Genomic DNA, 7,937 nt, shown 5'->3' on the forward strand with positions numbered 1-7,937 from the left:
GTATTCCCATGAAACTAGGAAAATCATGTATTTATTCAGGAGTAAAACTAGATTAAGACCAACACTGGGGTTCTGTGCTCAAATTTTGTGTTTAAGAGAGACTGTGATGCTACAAAACCAAGAGAATTCAATGATGTAATTAAAAACACAAGATACCCTCTGTCACTGAGTCCCTTTCCCTTTTGCCATGGGCAGTAATGTGACATAATCCACATTCGTGGGCTCTGCATTCTGCCAGAGCTCCAGGTCTGTCTTTGAACAGCTGGAAACATGAGTTCCTGAGAGTCCCTGGAAATGCTCTCTGAATACACCAATGTGAATTCTGTGAGTTCACCATGGTCTGGTGTAGCTCAGGATTTTTTGTTAATATTCAGAACCATTTATCTGCATTAATTTATTCATGGACAATACTATTGCATCTATGAAAAATCAAAGGTTTGTATGAAACACTAAGTGGAACAGGGAAAAGAAGAAAAGGAAATTCAACACATCAGAACCTTCTGGGGTTATGTTCTTCTCTCTGGTCTTGATTAAAATCTACCACTTGAAACTTTACCCCATTTTTCACATATGCTTAATCTTAGACATGTTTGAGTTATTTGTGTGCATCACTCTTCTCAGAATAGTAAAACTGTACTTAGCATGTAAACATCATTAATATTCATTTCTGTAAATATGCTGCCATTAATATTAAATATGTAAATACACTTAAAAGTTAAGGGCTCTTTTTTTCTTTTATTTTATTTTTTCTGGATCCATTAGATCACTTTATTTACTTCTAAGGGTTCTGTGTTTTACCTTGCATCTCCTCTTGGCATAATGTCCTGTTCCCTTTTCAATAAAGGAAAAAAAGTCTTGGCAAAATATTAACAAGAGCATTCAAACTTCCTTCACAAAATGTGCAAGAAGAGTTAACTTTATAAAATTAAGCATATGCTGTGTCCCATCAGCATCCCCCAGCTGAATAGAACATATCCAATTCATCTTCTTTTAAAAGGTTTATTTTTGCAGCTTCTTTTAATAAGCATCTCCTGAGTATTAAAAGGCCAGTGCTACATGGGGCCACCAACCACTCCTTACTTCTTTTACTTCACATTGTTTTATTGTGAATTAGGTAAACCACATTTTATGTTAATTGCATAATTGTCAGCTACCTTTTATTCAATAGCACCCTGTTCCAAATTAGACGCCTATTGTGTAAATCATAAACTGTCTCTTTCACTAAGAGTAGATTGGGATGTGAGTCAAAGATTTTTTTTTTTTTTTTTTTTTTTAATCCCCATGGAAATTGGGAGAGTTTAATACATTTGCTTTTTGGACCAGGTTGGGATACATCCCAGGCTGGGATGTTCTCTGGGCTCCCCTCATTGTCTGTTACTATCTCATCTCTGGGTCTAGCCCAGTAATGCATGGCAGGGAGTATTGATGGCAAAGCAGGGAACTTGGGCAGTGAGCTGCATTCTTTGAATACTTGTATAATTACAGTTTGGGATTTTCCTGCAAGAAAAAAAATTATAATATTCTTCGTAAGAAATTTGCAGTTAGAGTCAAAGACATTAAAAAAAATCTTTAAGCCACTCAAAATATTCCAGCCTACCCTCAAAAATGCTGAAAGCAGTCTTTGCATGGTAAAGGCAGTAGAAGGGGCTTTACTGTCACAGAGCTAGATGGTTTCAGGAACAGAAAGAGGCTTTGGACAGATTGTTAAATCTAATTTATCTTGAACTTTCTGTTAATGTTTTCTTTTTGTGGATTTGAAACTTTTAAGAGTGAAACAGATATATTCCCCTTCTCAGCAGTTTTGAAATTCTCTGCACCAAGAAGTTGAGTACTCTTGTGTTTGTTTTTTGTTTATGAAATGTTCATACTATCAGTTGTAAAAATTTCTCTGTCAGAGAAGATCAAACCAGCAAATTTTATGAGACTGATTATCAAACCAGTTTGAAAATAAACATATCTGAGAAAATCAGTTGGAAGTTAGAATTTTATAAGTGAACTGAGCACATTTTAAAAAGGCATAGTGATCATGGAGACAGGAAGAGAGGTTTCTTGGTAGACAAAGATCTCATGAGAATAATGAAAATGTTTTAAAAGGCTTGTCAGCAACATATGCTTTGGGCTTTTAATTAAACAAACAATTTGGTAATTTGTTGAGAAAATGGCATGAACTGAACAACAGGCTTGAAAAAAGTGAATGGCAAATTGAGAAGTGTGGTGGCAAGATTACACTTTCCAGCTGCTAATTTTATCACCTTGTAGGGTGTCATTAGCACTGAGATGAAAAATGAGATTTCTGATTCATTTGGGAATACTGTTACTGAAAATTAGATCTTTTGCAACAGCTAAAAACTTCTTGAGAAATGTGTTTGTTTTCTTCTTGAAGTTGAGGCATTTTGAAATGAAAATAGTATGACTGAAGTTTCTGTGACAACTAGGAAGTTAAAATATTACAAATTTGGCAAAGGCTTACAAGATTGCAATTGAGTCTCTCGTATTTGTACTTAATCCAATGCCTGCTATCTGTTCAGCCCTCGACAGAGAAATACATCCCTATTTCTTTTTGTTCAGCATCTACATACATACATAAGAATAAATAAGATTTTATGCTGTGGATGTGATTATAAATTAACTCAAGGGTCATGGGGAAACTTTATTTTAAAACTGTCCTTGCTTTGTGGGAAAAGCTTGCCTTTCAATGTTTTGTTGGCTATTCTTTTTACAATATTTATTTTTAGTGAATTAATTATTTTTACAGGGAATATATAGCAGAGATCTAAGGCAAATAGTTTTAAGATTGTACAATTCTGTGTAAATAGAAAGCCTGCCAGATTGGTATTCCTTCATGCTCATCTTGTTGTCAGAGGACAGTGTTTACTCTGTTTACCCTTTCAAATGTTTCCTCTGCCTTCCAAAACCTTCAGGGAGAATGTATGCACATATTGTTACCTGTGCTGCTCACCCCACTCTGCCACAGATAATTCCAAGTGTGGATGAGTCATCTGCTCACAAATTGCCTTCTTGGTACCTTGTAACACCAGGAGCTGGCACAGGAAAGAGCATCTCTCAGAACTGAGGGAACACACTGAGGTAAAGATGCTTCTGTCCTATTTATTCTTGTCCTGTACAAAGCTTCACGACTGTGAAAAATTTTCTAATTGATCCATACAAATTTATGCACTTGCAAAGACATATTGCAAAGACATACATTCTTATTTTTCATATTAAATGCTTAAACATTTGAGCCTATTTGCATAGGAGATTGAACCTGAGTTTGCTTTTATGTCCAGGGAAGTCAAAGGTCCAAACAGACAGAAACCATAACACTTCAAATCTCAGGCTGATTCTTAGACATTATGCAGTGTGCAGTCTAGCATAAACACTTCAGTGATAGAAAGAAGCTTTCTTTTGGCAGATCTTCTGGTCTGAAAATTAAACAAATTCTTCATTAAGCATTTTTGAAGGATATGGGACAGACTGCTGTTCAGTTGTTAGTACTTGTTTCACCTACCATGCAGATACAAAAATGGCATTTCAAGGTACAGCTGGAGCTGGCTGACACTGTGTGTACAAATCAATACAAGTATTGTGTGGTTTCTTGGTTTTGTTAGTATTTCTGTCCTCATAGGAACTGAATGTTTCTGGGAAATATGACGTATCCATGAATCATTCTGTGAAGGCTGAGGGCTCTCTCTAGGTGCCTGTTGAGGCATCTACAAACAACCTAAACCAAACTGAAGGCCTTAGGCTGCTTACTTGCTGTACAGAGGTGAAACATTACAAAACAAACCTGGCAGGAACCACACAGGAATAAACTGTGCAACCCTCCTTTCCCCCAGAGCTTGAAATGATGCCTAATGATTTTTGCCTTTTTTTCTTTTATATATTCTGTGTATTCTTTACACGTATATTTGGAGCTCTGTGCCTGTTATTGCATTCAGAGCTGGCTCTCCCAGTACTTTCCCCTGCCCTGGTAGGCAGAAAGACAAAACACATTCCAAGACCCCTATGCTATCTTGGTTCTCCTTAGAAACCAAGGCTGAATAACAGCTCTTTTAGACACATTTTCATCAGTAAAGTTCAGTCCCATCTGAGTGGGGAGGGTGTAGAAGGGGCTTGAACTGGGGAGAATTGCATCACCACTGGTACTCCTAATTGGTGATTTTTGTCAATTATGCTAGTTTACTAAACTTACAAAACAATGTTTACCCTGTGGAGGGGTGGGCTTTTGTGGACATTTTCCATATCTGCTGCAGGGGCCTTCAATAAGGATCAACCTTTATATTACCTCCTATACTAATATCATCTCAACAGTGTGTGTTGTTCGATTTATAGATTCTTTAAGGCATCAGGAAGACCTTTTCTTTTGCTGGCAATTTTGCCACATGCCATTCCAGTCACCTCTCAATATTAACAGACAAGAGGGCAGGAATTGTTTCCTGTTCTGAACTGCAGAGGGAAGGAATCAGGGAGTGACAGCAATACTACTGTGTCACCATGTGCCTCTGTGTGTCTCAGTCGCCTGTATTTTAAGCACCATCACCGACAGCAGAGCTGATGGTAAAGTGACCATTCTGTCTCTGAACTTTCTGAAGCCTTGTTGGCTCTCCAGATCATCTCATTTCTGCAGTCAGAATCTCAATTCCTAAAAGAGGATGCTCTCTTGTACCTCAGAGATGCAATGTAAAAAGCAAAAATCTGATTCACTAGGTTATGTTAATTGTACTTGGTAGTAACTATCCATTATTATTTCAATTTAAGTAATCTTTACAGAGCCATTCAAAACTAAATAATGAGGCTTAATATTAATTTGTCAGGAATACTATCCCTTATCTGATAATAGACATTTATAGTAGGGGAGAAACAGGTTCTACTCCACATTCTCTGTTTTTTCTGAATCTTACATAAACTTTCCTGTCTTGACTGTATTGGCAAGTGTCCAAGTCCTAATCTAGCAGAAGCAAGTTCTCCTTATGTCCCTGTCAACCCAGGACACATTGATTCTCTGATTGTTTGGATAAGTTTCTGGAACAGGTGTAAGGTACAAGCTCCAAATGAGAAGGAAATCCTTGTTTAGCAGCAGCATCTGGGGTAGGAGGTGCTGGGAACTGCAGGCTCACTGCACCTGACTTGGTGTGAAACTTAGTGAATTCAACAGCATTAACTAATGGTAATGCCTGTGATTATATAATTGTAATAATGGTGACAATGCTTTCCTTGCACTGAACAGGAACTCTTTGATGAGAGAGAGATGGTTTCTAGCCTGGCACCCTTCACATTTGAAGAATCAGTGAACAAGAATCAATTGTTAAATCTCAAGATTTCTGCTTTTTTGTAAGTCAGTCCTTTTTTACATTGCTTAGAGACAATGCTGAGCCCAAATGCACAGTGAAAAAAGCCCAATAAATCCATGCTGGCTTTCTGTTGTGTGGTAGTGGTTAAATGGGTTTCTATTCAGCCATGGAGGTGGTGGACTGCCAAGGATGTGCAGACAGAACACAGACACATTTCATATCTTTAATATAAAGATAAAGCTGTCTGGTTAGATATATGCATGGCTGCCCAAGATACATAAATTAGACAAATTATTTAAGAGATTGTAATGTGCTGGTTGGTATTCTTTTCTTGAGCACATGGCTTTAGGAACCCACATGTAGAAAGCAACCTAAAAGAACAAACCAACTTTCAGATGTGTGTTTAATAAGACTTTGCAAACTATTGCCTAATGAGGTTTGTTTTATTGTACAGACTTAGGCTTAAATTTAATTTGTTTTCATGTTAGTTTTGGATAAAGGTAACCTTCTTATGGACTTACTTCTGAGCTATGGATATTTCTCTGCATGATTTTTCTTCCAAAAATATAATTAAAACCCTTCGACTCATTTTAAACCGAAAGGAAGGTAAAAAATTGACTTCTGATTTAGTCTCCAGTGGGTTTTGTTTATTTGCTTTTACACAAGACTTTTAAAAAAAAGTGAGCTTGTTTGTCTCTTACTTAGTCACTTAAACCCCTACATTGCCTGGATGACTTTTTCCATGTCTAGTGAATCCATATTTTTCTCTTGGAATGTCATATTCACTGGTTTTTGAGTTGTATGTTAGCTAATAAACTAAACGTGTTAATTTATTGCAGGGGCTCTGAATAAGATTAATACATGTTTGGTCCAAATGCCTTAAATATATAATTTATTATACTAAACATATGAATATTTCACTCTGGAGTGACTGTGGAATACATGGATAGCCACCATAATCCCTTCCAGCTCACACTCCTTGACTGTGATCAGAGATTGGATTTATGTCACTTCCCTGTAGATACTCACCTAAGCACTTGAGCAAAATTAATTCAACTATATTTGTCTCTGTTTTATATATTCCTTCAAAAAAGGTTATATAATTGAAATACATAATTTAAATGCATGAGTTCCAAAGTCATGCACTTGTATTTCTCTGCATTTAGGAATGTGCCATTAGCTGGGTACTCGAACAGAAAGCAAGAGCCTCTTGTAAGTTGTTTAGCAGTCACAAGTTAGGCCAGCTTTTAAATCTTGCAGACCGTAGAGCACCATTTATACAAAATATGTTAAGATAAGTATTTGAAATGAAAAATTTGAATTGTCTCTTTTATTGTGGCAAATAATTTTCCAGTAGTTACAACCATCAGGCTTTCCCCTGCTTCTTTGCCATCTCAGGGGAAAAAATGAGGAGAGGGGAAAGGAGCAAGATTTCTGAAAGTATTAGTTGTGGATTATTTGGTAATCCTTAAAGGTTTCTCCTTATTTTCCTTCAGTTCATAATATTGAAATTTCTTTTGCCTTCCATGTTGGAGAGTATTTGGATGCTTGCATAAAATACCCCATCTGACATCTGAATCTTTCCCTCTTGTTGACTGCTTGGATAGAGATAAGCCACTTAAGTGTCTCTTAATTAGGTTCATTCCCAACAGTTGCTTGAAGTTATTAGAAAAGATTAGATGTTTGCATTATAGAAAGCAGGAAGATGTACATGTAGTGCTCTGTATTAGTAAAAAAAATACAAAAAAATTTGATTCTGAAATTTTCTGTTTTAATGTCAGGAAATACAGCAACAACAATACATTTTATATTAATACCAATACAAATTACATTTGTCACACATTTTCCCTGTGGAGTTAGCAACTTTTTCTTTCTCTCAACCTTAGTACTCATCCAACCTGCATATTAATGACAATATTGAATGGGCTTTTTATTTTACATCAGTGCTAGCATCATCAAAGTTATATCAAAGTTATGGTGCTGTAAAATATTAACTTGCCAAACATCTCAGAAAATGTGGACTGCCTTTGTAAATCTCCTGAGGTATTTTACAGGGTGGTTTTTTTGTTTGGTTTTTTTTGGGGTTTTTTTTGTTGTTTTTTTTTGGTTTTTTTTTTGCTTACCTGTCTGTAAATATTTTAGACTATCAAACAGATGTGCTAAAATATTAATTTCTCATGCTGCAAAAAATTTCTGCTCCTTCCTATGTTGCAAGTAAATCACTATGTATTTAAATGCAAAGTACTGCATTTATTTGTTTTCTAACAGAAGTTGTTAGGCCTCTCAGAGAACACAACAGTTTTGTGACTTTGCTGTGCACATCTGTAAAAATTGTCCCTAAAAACCTGTTAGGAACTGGTTTAAACACAGAAGGGTGAGGGAAACTAAGCTTCTGTGAATAAAACAGATTAAACCCAGAAAAGTTCAAAATATACACAAAAAACCAGGATTAAACCAAGCGAGCTTAGATGTTGGTGCCAAAAAATACTGGCATATTTTATTTAATAGTGAGAGTCAAAGAGATAGAAAAAGTTGTGCATAAGGGGTGGGGGACAAGGAGAGAGTGACAGGAGTTAGGTAGAAATATATCCCCCTCCCAGGGGTCCCAACAAGCTCTCGTGGTTTCCCTCCAGCTGGTGTTGGTGG

Source organism: Motacilla alba, chromosome 13 (genome assembly GCF_015832195.1).
Source record: "Motacilla alba alba isolate MOTALB_02 chromosome 13, Motacilla_alba_V1.0_pri, whole genome shotgun sequence".
Lineage (NCBI taxonomy): Eukaryota > Metazoa > Chordata > Aves > Passeriformes > Motacillidae > Motacilla > Motacilla alba.